This window comes from Leptonychotes weddellii, chromosome 6 (assembly GCF_054177405.1).
Source record: "Leptonychotes weddellii isolate Sample4059 chromosome 6, ASM5417740v2, whole genome shotgun sequence".
NCBI classification, from domain to species: domain Eukaryota; kingdom Metazoa; phylum Chordata; class Mammalia; order Carnivora; family Phocidae; genus Leptonychotes; species Leptonychotes weddellii.
In genome coordinates, this window is record NC_138374.1 from 87,224,425 (window position 1) to 87,237,470 (window position 13,046).

Here is a 13,046-nt window from a genome sequence, read left to right on the forward strand (position 1 = left end):
CTGCCAAAACTTCACATATAATCTTTGAGTCCCTCAAATCTTTACTAATAGCCCAGTATGGACTGGAAGCCTTATGGATACCACAAATAGTTGACACATATTTTGTATGTTGTTTGTATTATATACTGTATTCTTACAGTAAAGTAAGCTGGAGAAAATAAAATATTATTAAGAATATCATAAGAGAAAATACATTTATAGTACCATTATGTATTTATTTATTGATACCATATATTTATTGAAAAAATCTGTATATAAGTAGACCCACACAGTTCAAACCCATGTTGTTCAAAGGCCAACTATACTTTTTCATTCATCCAACAATTATTTGTTGTCTATTGTGTATATGCCAATTTGAACTGAGTTGTCAAGAACCCAAGAATATTGTCATGAACAAGATTAGTAAAGTTCCTGCTTTCATAAGGTTCACATTATAATGAAGAGTTATGGATAGCTATTTACATATTTGTCTTATCTTCCTGGCAAGATCGCAAAATTCATGGGGAAAGAAACACTTACTTTTATATCCATTCAGAATTTTGCCTGGTAAATCCAGTTGTTGTTTTTTATTTTCCTGTAAATGTTTTCATATATCTGTGATTGTATCCATATACATCTGTGATTGTATACACAAATATTTGAATGTAGAAACTCTGTGTTTGTATGCATGTGTGTGTTTGTGTTTGTGTGCATGTGTGTGTGTGTGAGAGAGAGAGTGATGAAACAGTGACAGAATCCCCAAACAGATGTCTCCCTAGGCTGGGCCCCTTTGGCTCACCTTCTACTACCAGCAAGCTGAAAACCAACAGGATTATGATGAGGATCCTGCTGGAATATTCTTAGGATCACAGCTCTGTCCCTCTTCTCATTTTTCCCAGCAAGATGCATAGTCCTAACCTTTCTATGGAAGTTCTGCTTCCCCGTCTGGTCAAGTGCTCAGAGAGAGCAGGACTCCTGAGCTATACCCTACATACAGATAAGAAAAAGAAGTCAGGCAATGATATTGGGCATGTTATTTAACCTCATCAGTCAAGTTGGGGTAACTTCAGAAGGTTGTTTTAATTGCTAACTATGTTATTATATATAAAAATGCTTGAATAGTGCTTGGTGAATAGAAAGCTCAGAATACATTAGCTATCGTTAATATGTACAAAATGCCTAAAATGTGCCCAGTGGTTTCCTGGACACTTCCATAAGATGTCTGATTGAACTAAAGTGTATCCCATGCTTACTTGGATTCTCCTAGGTGAACAATACTGAAACAGATGCTTAATTTAGATTTAATGAACAAACAAGTGAGCGAACGAAGAAGGAAGTTGTTCTTTCTAGATCTTCTTCTGCCATCCTCTTTGTGTTCTACACCACAGATCTGGGGGAGGTAAAAGGACAGGCCACGGTTGATTTCTGCTTCTTTTCCTGGAAGGTCTTGGAGGTCTTGACTGTGTGTTTTGTGTCATGGTCAATGTTCAACCAGTTGTGATGATGTTCGTTTCTAATACATCACCCGTGCCCTGCATGTGCCATTTACCCTCCTATGCAGCATCCTGAAACACAGAGGCACATGTGCTGTGTGTAGCCTCACTTTTTTTTTTTTTAAAGATTTTATTTATTTATTTGACAGAGAAAGACACAGCGAAAAAGGGAACACAAACGGGGAGTGGGAGAGGGAGAAGCAGACTCCCTGCCGAGCAGGGAGCCCGATGCGGGACTTGATCCCAGGACTCCAGGATCATGACCTGAGCCGAAGGCAGTCGCCCAACCAACTGAGCCACCCAGGCGTCCGTGTAGCCTCACTTAATTAGTGCTACAGGTTCAGCTTTCAGATTCGTAATGAAATAAAAGTATGCACAAGGTTGGTGGGTGGGAGTGAGGCGGAGAGGGTGAAGGAGAGAGAGGCAGGGAGAAGGAAGAATTCTGGCCTTGCTCTGAGGAGACACGGGGCTTTACAAGAGCTCACCAACACAAAGAATTGAACAGAATGTTGCCCAAATGAGGCTGCCTACAAATGCCAAATAATAAGACTCCTTTATCAGGAACACTAGGAACCCTTTCAGGAGAGAAGCATAAAGAATTCCAGGAAGCACATATTCAAAGCCTGTTTCCTAGGCAGCTGAAAGCCACCCACCTTCCCTTGAACAAATGGAGCCAAATTCAGTTCTCAAATGTGCCATTCGCCTTGCCTTTCAAAATAATCCTGAGAATTAGGCTGGTATCTTTTGCTTTCTGAAAGCAGCCTGTAAAAGAAGGGTTTCATGCTCTCTCAACCTGGCCACGGGAAATCCTTTTATCCCAAACCCACCCTGCCTCTGCTTCTGTCCCACCTCTGTAGTAGCCTCCAGCTCAGGTGTCACTTCCGTGGCTGTGGAAACAGAACATGACCACTGTCTCTCTTGCAGTTCTTGGGAAGGAGTAGAGCAAACCATCTATCGCTGGCTTCTGGGGCCCTCGGGTAGCTTTGAAAATCTGGCCTTAGTTGGAATATGAGACAAGGAATGGATCTTGAGGAGGAAATGAGAGTTTGCTTAAATAAAGTATAATACATCAATGTGACAAAATATCATATAGCCGTTAAAAGAAGTATGTTACATGAGAGTCCTTAAGAATGTGGGGGAAAGTTCAAGGATAAAGTATGAAATGGAAAAAAAAGGCTAGTTTCAAAATAGAGTTGTGCCAGCAAAGTAAAAATATGTGTCTCTAGAAGGAAAAAAAAACCAAAATGCTAACTGTGGCTCTATCTGGGTAATAGGATTATGCATAGTTTTTAATTTTCTTCCAAATTTTCTATGATGAACACAGATTACATTTTAACCATGAAAAGGATATTAATGTAAAATAAAATAGAAATAAAAGAAGTATAATATATAAGATGGGTGAGAGCAGAGCCAGGCTACAACCATAGGATTTTCCCAATCTCCTGTCCTTCTGGCATCTGTCTTCTCTCCACCTCCAGCATTTACCTATGGTCTCATCTTTACAAGTTAACATTCGTTATAATGGTCCTAGGCCTCTGATGGCCTTTTGAATGCATGTTCTTCCTGTGTCCCCAGGACAGTATCTCATTTTTCTCTTGCACACAAACCTCCAACTTGAACCACTAAGCACAGAGCTGTACACACAGCAGGTAAAGGATGAATGGTCAGTCTAACAGGTCAGCATCATTGTGAAGACAGAGGATGTGTTAACAGAGATGCTAGGAATTGGGCGAGTCAAATGACCCATGATGAGGATAGATGGATAAATAAGCAAATTTGGTTTATTCCTGACTTTATATTACCTCCAAGAGAAACGAGGGGATCTTCTGAACCAGATTTTAAACTGAAAGAAATTCTCTCTCTGTTGCTGTCTGTCTCTCTCTCACACACACAGTCTGTTTCTCATCAGGATCCCTAGCACCTAGTGTAGAACTTGGTAGTGCTTAATAAATACTCCTTGAGTAAACAAAACACAAATCCCACTCTCATTGTGTCGTGTCACCTCAGACCCTGGTCCAGACTAGAGAACACAGTAAGCAGAGTGGACCAAGCACCCAGATAGTCATGATGTTCATGGCCCTCACAAGGGGGAGGAGTTCACCAGAAGTTGCTGAGGCCAGGGTGGAGAGGACAGACCACCCAGTAAAACTCATTCCAGGATCTCCTAGCTTCCAGGAAGCCCAGTAGGGAGTACTCCTCAGCAAGCACGCAGTCAAATGGCATCCTTTCCTGTTGGGACTGGGGTGCGTGGAGGATAGGGACTGTGAGGAGGATTTAGAACAAGCCATGAAAAACTGGCCAGCCACCAGCCAGATGCGTTTTTTGTTTTGGTTTGGTTTGGTTTGACTTTGGGTACACAGTGTTTTGTAAACACTCGATTTTAAATGCCTTACTTAGGACTGCACAGGTGTGCCCAGTTGACTGGTCCCACCTCTTCCTGGTCTTCCTCCCATCACTTTCTCTAACCTACATTACCCCAAAGCATTTGGGCCTTAAGCTCTGCTTAGAAGGCTGTGAAATTGTGACTCTAATACTGCGGAGAAGGTAATAAAAATATTAATTACAGTAGCAAACATCCAATACGTGCTTACTCTGTGCCAAATTCTACCCTAAGGGCTTTATACACATGCATCATCTAAGCTTCAAAGCAGACGAAAGCTGACACTCTGGGGGCTCTGCTCTAGTCTAGTTCTCGGTTTTCCTTCCCAGCTTATGTGTGCACAGGAGTCTAATTGAGGCACTTACAACTCTCTTTCAGGGAACTGACAACAGGTGACTGGAGCCTGGTAATTTGCGCTCTCCCATCCCTTCCTGGCAATGACTATGGGCTCAGGATTACTTGTCCTCTGGAGCTCCCCTGCAGGGTCAGTCTGGGGCTTCACTTGGAAACTCTCCTTGCTCAGCCTCTTCCCTTTCTCTGCAAACTTGAGGATTCTCATCCTACCTATGAAGAAATCACAGCCCAGAATTACTTGCCCTAGCATACACAATGGCAAGTTGCAGAACCTAGATCTGCCTGACCTTCAGAGGGCTTCCTCAAGGCATGTTAAAATATGACAGGGGAAAAAATCACTTGTGAAAAAGAAAACAAGGTCCAAATGCATCCTTTTATAAATGACATAGATATCATTTGTAGAGTAGTAGCAACGGCTGTTCTGGCTGCATCAGCCCGTCTCTCTTTTCATCTCTTTCTTTCCCTCCCTCCCATCTAAAGACACTTCACTTAGGAAAACTGTGGGCATAGAAAAAACTTAGTTGGGAAACAGGACATTTTCCTTCTGTAAATAGGCTGGCCTACATGTTGATAGAAGTCCGTGACGGTAGATGTATCATTCTCTGCAGCCAACTGAGCTGACCTGCCATGTCACCATGTTGACAAATGAAACACTTTGCAGCTTAGCTAGCTGTTTTGGTATTATCTCCATATACTTGAACCAAATAATAACATAAAAGCTGAGTCATGTACAATGCACTCAACAAGTATTTTATTTTAAAGATTGTATTTATTTATTTGAGAGAGAGAGAGGGAGTGAGAGAGCATGCAGGAGCCAAGAGAGGGGCAGAGGGAGAGGGAGAAGCAGACTCCCTGCTGAGGGTCCCAGGACCCTGAGATCATGACCTGAGCTGAAGGCAGAGGCTTAACCGACTGAGCCACCCAGGCGCCCTCAATAAGTATTTGTTGAGACCTACTGTATGCTAAGCACTGCAGTAGAATTCAAGGATATTGTTATGAACAAGACAGACTTTTGCAAGGTTATGTCATGGGGAAGTTATTCCTTGAGGCAGTGGTGATGGGGATGACAGTCACCACTTCCCCAAATACATGTGAAGTAGGGCCCTCACCTCTGCCATGCTCTGTGACAGTAGAAAGACGGGGTTCTCTGCAGGCTGTGTGGCAGTTCTGCCCTTTGAGTTCTATCAGCTTCCATGCTCTAATATCATTCTCTAAATGGCACCCAAGAGCACAGGCACATCCACTGAAGGCAGAGCCCAGCCATCCTCCCCTGCTTCTCCCTTAATTACTTGTTTTCTATGTTTACATCTGGACCCTAATCATCAGGGTAGACACAAGTATGAGGCAGTTGGTTAGCCACAGTCCCCAAAGGCAAAGATCCTACCAGAAAATCACAACAAAACTGAAAAAAAAAAAAAAAAAGGCCCGGTTCCTCCTTTGCTGCAGGGGCTTTGAGTGGCTATTGTTTTTTTCTAGAACAATAATAAATCTTGGGTCCTATAGGGTTACCTTTTTACTGATGCTTTAAACAAAAATGTAATATTGTAATAATAATACTTTAAGAAATCTACTACCGTTTTCAAGGTATTTTGCTATGGCATATGTATTCTTTTTTTTGACAGAAAGAGAGGGAACACAAGCAGGGAGAGTGGGAGAGGGAGAAGCAGGCTTCCGGCGGAGCAGGGAGCCCGATGTGGGGCTCGATCCCAGGACCCCGGGATCATGACCTGAGCTGAAGGCAGACGCTTAATGACTGAGCCACCCAGCTGCCCCTGGCATATGTATTCTTATTTAAATAGTAATTACTTAAAATGCACACAATATAATTTAATTTTTAAAAATGTATTCTTAAAAAATACTGTAAGGTAAATATCATTGCCATGATTCCACAGATGATAAAATCGAAGCTCAGAGTTTTTAAGTAATTATCTAAAGTCATACAGTTCTGTCTAAAGTCATACAGTTTTCTTTATGCAAAGGTAGTGGTTGATGATTTTATTTGAATGGATATATTTATTTGCTTTCACTTTTCTTACTTTCATATGTATCCCAGAGGGTATTTTCTTCCATTGTTTATTTTCCATTTTATTCTGCCCCAATTTAAAGATAAATCAAAGAAAATCTACTTTGTTTTTATTCTCATAGTATATAATATTATCCTGAAATTTGGTTATAAGGATCATAACATTTTAATCTTTTCCACTCTGCTAACATAATTGAACAATTATAGAAAATGGCCCTCTGTTTCTGTCTCATTGATCAGTAAATTATTTTAATAATTAATTCTTTTTGGTTTTCAGCTGAATTAGTTAAAACATGATGTTAAATCAATATTACGGTTGGAATCTCTGGTTGGCAATTTAGATCAATCTCTTTATTATTAATAATAAGAAAACAAGTACTTGTATATTGTCATTTAATATTCAATTTCAAATAACGTTTTTTGAAACAGCTTGCAAGCTCTATGGAGGCAGAAAACATGTCTACTTGGTTTCATGAATTTAAGTGCCCTGCTTGGCACAAAATAGACATGACCTTGAGGGTCTCAAAATCCAGAGTAGAGAAAGACGGGTAAACCATGAATGAAATTCAGAGGCTGGTACAGAAAACCAAAGAAACACCAGAGAAAATTAGCTAAAAAGACCTCATTGGATGAAGTTAAAATTACTGTTACCCCATCCCCCCAACCCCCTCCCTTCTGTAACCTTCAGTTTGTTTCCTAGAGTCCAGAGTCCTCAATGGTTTGTCTCCCTCTCTCATTTCTTCCCATTCAGTTTTCCTTCCCTTCCCCTGTGGTCCTCCACGCTATTGCTTATGTTCCACATATGAGTGAAACCATATGATAATTGTCTTTCTCTGCTTGACTTATTTCACTTAGCATAATCCCCTCCCAGTCCATCCATGTTGATGCAAATGGTGGGTATTCATCCTTTCTGATGGCTGAGTAATATTCCGTTGTATATATGAACCACATATTTTTTATCCATTCATCTGTTGAAGGACATCTCGGCTCCCCTGCAGTTTGGCTATTGTGGACATTGCTGCTATGAACATTGGGGAGCATGTGCACCTTCTTTTCACTACATCTGTATCTTTGGGGTAAATACCTAGTAGTGCAATTGCTGGGTCATAGGGTAGCTCATTTTTAATGTCTTGAGGAACCTCATACTGTTTTCCAGAGTGGCTGTACCAATTTGCATTCCCACCAACAGTGTAAGAGGGTTCCCCTTTTTCTACATCCTCACCAACACTTGTTGTTTCCTGTCTTGTTAATTTTTGCCATTTTGTTTGTTTTTAATTAAGTTTTTTATTTTAATTCCAGTATAGTTAACATACAGTGCTATATTAGTTTCAAGTGTACAATAGGTGATTCAACAATTCTGTACATCATTACTCAATATGCATCATAAGTGTACTCTTAATCCCCTTCATCTATTTCACCCATCCCCCAATGCTCTCTTCTCTGGTATGCTTTATTTTATTTTATTTTTTTTAAGATTTTATTTTTAAGTAATCTCTATACCCAACATGGGGATTGAACTCACAATCTCGAGATCAAGAGTCACAGCCTCTACCAACTGAACTAGCCAGGCGCCTCTGGTATGCTTTATTTTAAATGAGTACCCTCAATCAAAGCTATTTTTTTTCAACAATAACATTTTTTACTTGAAGCATACTTCAGAATACATGGTTCTAGAACATATATATAAAAGACTCCATCCAAGAAAAATAAAATACACATTTTCTTCAAGTACATACAGTGGAATCCCCTGGTTAAATCACATAAAAAGAGACATAACAAATATAACACATTTAAGAAGACTGAAATCATACAAAGTATATTTTCCAACCACAGTGGTACAAAACTAAAGATCAAAAATAAAACAAAGCTGGAAGATCTACAAAGTAAATATTAAATATTTAATATGTATATATTAAACACACACTACTGCACAAGCAATGGGCCAAATAAGAAATCAAATGACAAATCAAAATATGTCTCAAAACAAAAGAAAAAGGAAACACAATATTCAAAAACCTATGGGATGCAGCAAAAGCAGATGTTAGAGTGAAATTTATACTATAAATGCTTGTATTAAGAAAAAAAGTTCAGGGGCTCCTGGGTGGCTCAGTTGGATACGCATCTGCCTTTGGCTCAGGTCATGATCCTGGAATCCTGGGATCGAGCCCCACATTGGGCTCCCTGCTCAGCAGGGAGTCTGTTTCTTCCCCTGCCCCTTTCTCTGCCCCTCCCTGCTGCTCATGCTCTCCCTCTCACACACTCTCTCTCTTAAATAAATAAATAGAATATTAAAAAAAAAAAAGAAAAAGAAAAACGTTCAAATAAACAACTTAATGTCATACCACATTAGAAGAAGAAACTTAGCCAAAACTTAGCAGAGAAAGGAAATAACAAAGAAAAATCAGAAATAAAGACCAGAACAAACAATAACATTGAAAGTAATGACCAGTTTTTCCAAAAAATAAAAATAAAAAAATAAACAAAATTGGCAATGCCTCAACTACTTTAAGAAAAAAGAGAAGACTCAAAAACCAAAATGAGAAATGGAAGAGAAAACAATACAACAGATAACCACAGAAATATGTAGTGTGATAACAAATTACTATAAACAATTATATACTAACAAATCAAAAATTTAGAAAAAAAGATAATTCCTAAAAATCCACATGTTACCACAATTAAGTCATGAATCTTGAATCCAAGAACTAGGAAATCTTCTTAGACCAATTACAAGAAAGTTGAATTAGGAATCAAAAATCTCCCAGCACAGAAAAGCCCAAGACCGCATGGTTTCATTGGTGAATTCTACCAAACATTAAAAAGATAATTAAGGACAATCTTTATCAAAATTTTAACAAATAATGAAATAGAGGGAACACATTCAAAACCATTCCATGAGGCCATTGCTACTGTGATAACAAAGCAGGATAAAAACAATACAAGAACAAAAGTCTAGTTTATCCAATGTGAGTATTGCTACTCTGACTTTCTTTTAACATCCATTTGCATGATAAATATTTTTCCACCCCCTCGCTTTCAATCTGCAGGTCTCTTTAGATCTAAAATGAGTCTCTTATAGGCAACATATAGATGGGTCTTGTTTTTTTATCCATTCTGACACCTTATGTCTTTTGATTGGAGCATTTAGTCCATTTACATTCAAAGTAATTATTGATAGATATTTATTTATTGCCATTTTATTACTTGTTTTAATTGTATTGTTTCTGGAGATTTTATTGATAGATATGTATTTATTGATAAAGAATTATTGATAGATATGTATGTATTGCTATTTTATTACTTGTTTTAATTGTTTCTGGAGATTTTCTCTATTCCCTTCTTGTCTTTGTCACCTTTGGTCTCTCCTTTGCGCTCAGAGTCCCCTTTAATATTTCTTACAGGGCTGGTATAGTAGTCATGAAATCCTTTAGTTTTTGTTTGTCTGGGAGATTCTTTATCTCTCCTTCTATTCCAAATGATAGATAGCTTTGCTGTATAGAGTATTTTTGGCTGCAGATTTTTCCCATCCAGCACTTTGAACATACCATGCCACTCCTTTCAGGCTTTCCAAGTTTCTGTTGAAAAATCTGCAGCTATCTTATGGGTCTTCCCTTGTAAGTTACTGCCTTCTTGTGTCTTGCCACTTCTAAGATGTTGCCTTATCACTATATTTTGCAAATTTAATTATAATACGTCTTGGTGTTGGCCTGATTTTGTTGATTTTGTTGGGAGTTCTCTATGCCTCCTGGATCTGGATGTCTGTTTCCTTCTCCAGATTAGGGAAGTTTTATGCTATTATTTCTTGAAATAAATTTTCTGCCCTCTTTTCTTTTTTTTTCTTCTTCTGGGACTCCTATAATATGAATGCTATCATATTTGATGGAGTCACTGAGTTCCCTATATCTATTCTTATGTTGCTTAATTCTTTTTTCTCTCTTTTGTTCAGCTTCATTACTTTTCATTCCTTTGTCTTCCAGATCACTAATTCATTCTCCTGAATTCTCCAGCTTGCTTTTCATTGCATCAAGCCTGTTTTCAATCTTGTTTATTGCATTCTTCATCTCTGATGGATTCTTTTTTAACTCTTTTATCTCTGTGGTAAGGGTTTCCCTAATGTCTTCCATTCTTTTCTCAAGCCCAGTGAGTATCCTTTGATTGTTGCTTTAAATTCTCTATCAAGCATGTTACTTATATCTGTTTTGCTTAGATCTCTGGCCATGGTCTTATCTTGTTCTTTCATTTGGGATAAATTCCTCCATCTTGGCATTTTGTCTAAGTATCCACCTTTATTTATGTGTTAGAAAAGCCAGTATGTCTCCTGCTCTTGAGAGTAAAGACCTTATGAAAAAGAGATCATGTAGTGTCCAGGGCCTGGGGCTTCAGGGAGTGTCTCCAGCTCTGCCGTTGTATTTTGGCTGCTCTATCCTTTAGGCCAGTCATCTTGACTGCAGTGGGCAGCATTTGTTCCCTGGCCTCAATGTGGTGAATTTTAACTAGGTGTGCTCTGGTCTGCTTGTGAAATGAGACCTGTCACCAACTCCACCAGAACTGAGGCCCTGCAGAAACCTCTGGTCAGGAGATATGTGGGCAGGGGTTTGTGTTGGTCTTCCAGGGGAGGGACAAACTGAGCTAGGACTGAGGCAAGTGTGACTGAGAAGGGCAGTCCTGCCAAAGCACAAGGGGGTGGGGCTTAGTATGAGCAAGTTAGGCAGCCAGTGTCCAGGCTAAGCTGCTTCCCTCAGGTGACTCTGTGTTTATGCTGAAGGGCAGGGCAGGAATATGGCAACAACCTCCTTTTTTCCTGGAGAGGTGTCTCCTTGAGTGCTGCCTCTCAGGGAAGCACTCCTAGAATAGGGAACCATCTCTCCCCTGTGTGCCCCAGACATTTTTCAGATTGCTGTTTCCATGCTGTCTGCCCCTGAGTTGTTTGTCTGTCTTCTTTCTCTCCAGGAGCAGCACAGTGCCCTCTGGGATCTATCCCAGCCAAGCCTGCTCACCTTTAAAACTCCAGGCTTTAGAGATGTGGTGTGGGCAAGGGCCTGGGCTGGTCTTCTTGGGGAAGGGACCCACTGCATTGGAACTGAGGTAAGCTTGACCTAAAAGGTAGCCCTGCCAGAGCACCACAGGCAGGATGGGGTGGGGGACTTGGTGTAAACAAGTGGGCAGCCAGTGTTGGCTCTGTGCTGCCTCTCACCCATGGCTCTGTGTTTATGCTGAGGGGTGGGGGTGGGGGATGGCACCAGTCAGTTCCCCTTTTCCTGGAGAGGTATCTTTGTGAACATAGCCTCCCAGGGATGCTCTCCCAGATGAGCAAATAATCTCCCCACCGTGTGCCCCAGATGTTCTTCACTTTACTTCACACTGCTCCCAGGTTGTTTGCCTGCCTTCTCTTCAGGAGCAAGGCAGTGCACTCAGGGCTCTGTCCCAGCCAAGCCCACTGACCTTTAAAACTCCAGGCTTTAAGCCCCACTAATTGCAAGAAAATAAAAAAAAATCAGCCCTTCACATTTTCCAAGCCAATGGCTTTGGAGAAACATTCTCCTTGTGCATTCCCTTGTGCATGCACTCCTCTCTCTTGCTTTGCTCTGCAACCACGGCTCCCCACCTCTGCAGCACCCTCAATCCACTTCTCCCAAACCCACATCCCTGCATTTCCTATCTTCCTCAATGTGGCTTCCTCTTTCCCTTTAGTTGTGGAGTTTGTTCTGTCAGCCCTCAGGTCAATTTTTAGGGTATTTATGATGATTTGATAGTTATCTAGCTGTGTTTGTGGGAGGAGAGGAGTCTCACGTCCTCCTACTCTGCCACCATCTTTGATTACTCAGGTCTAGATTATTTCTAAGGCCCTTTTAGGTCTAACATTCTATTTGTCTATGAGTTGACATTGTTGTATTCAGACTTCAGTGCTGCTGAGGTTTAGCCATATTACCTGAGTTAAGTTTTTAACATCTCTGAGCTTCTGGTGCTTCTTTGTGATTGTGAGGATTAAAAGAAATAATGCCTAAAAAACCTGTCTTCTTGCCCTTCACCTCTGTGGTAGATGAAATAATGGCTTCCTTCCCAAAGATGTCCACACTCTACTTACTGGGTCCTATAAATATATGAAATTATAGGGCAAAAAGGCTTGGCAGATATCGGTAAATTTACAGTCTTTAAGACAGGGAAATCATCCTGAGTTATGTGATGGGTCCAATTGAATCACTTGAGCCTTAAAGGCAGAGAAACTTCTGCAGCTGAAGTCAGAGAGATGCAGTGGATGAAGCAGGAGGAATGAGGCAGAAGAGAGGCAAGAGAGATGTGGAGCATGAAAAGTACTCAGTCAGTATTATTGGCTTTGAAGATGGAGAAAGGGGTCCATAGACCAGGGGATTCAGGCAGCCTCCAGAAGCTGCAAACAACCTTTGGCTAATAGTCAAAAAGGAAATGAGGACATTGGTCCTACAACTGAAAAAACTAGACTCTGACAACAACCTGAGACATCCAGAAGTGGGTTCTCTCCCAGAGCCTCCAGTAGGGAATGCAGTTCTGCCAACACCTTGATCTTGACCTTGTAAAACCCTGAGCAGAGTCCAGCCAAGTCACACAGTCTTTTGATCTACAGGACTGTAAAATAGTAAATGGGTGTTGTTTTAAGCCACTAAGTTTAGGGTAATTTAGGGTGACTGGGTGGCTCTGTTGGCTAAGTGTCTGCCTTGGGCTCAGGTCATGATCCCAGGGTCCTGGGATTGAGCCCCATATCAGGTTCCCTGTTCAGCGGGGAGCTTACCTCTCCCTCTCCCTCTGCCCTCCCCCATGCTCATGCTTTCTCTCTCTCTCT

The 13,046-nt window shown here is 40.7% G+C and overlaps 1 long non-coding RNA gene across 1 annotated transcript in view; it reads right to left on the bottom strand.

Annotated features, from left to right (window-relative positions):
• Nucleotides 1–479: 479 nt before the first annotated feature.
• Nucleotides 480–13,046, bottom strand: part of LOC145722049 (uncharacterized) — a 55,092-nt gene continuing 42,525 nt past the window's right edge. The window contains exon 3 of the long non-coding RNA XR_014146086.1: nt 480–1,544. This is a non-coding gene — a long non-coding RNA (uncharacterized LOC145722049). The remainder of the gene's footprint in view (nt 1,545–13,046) is intronic.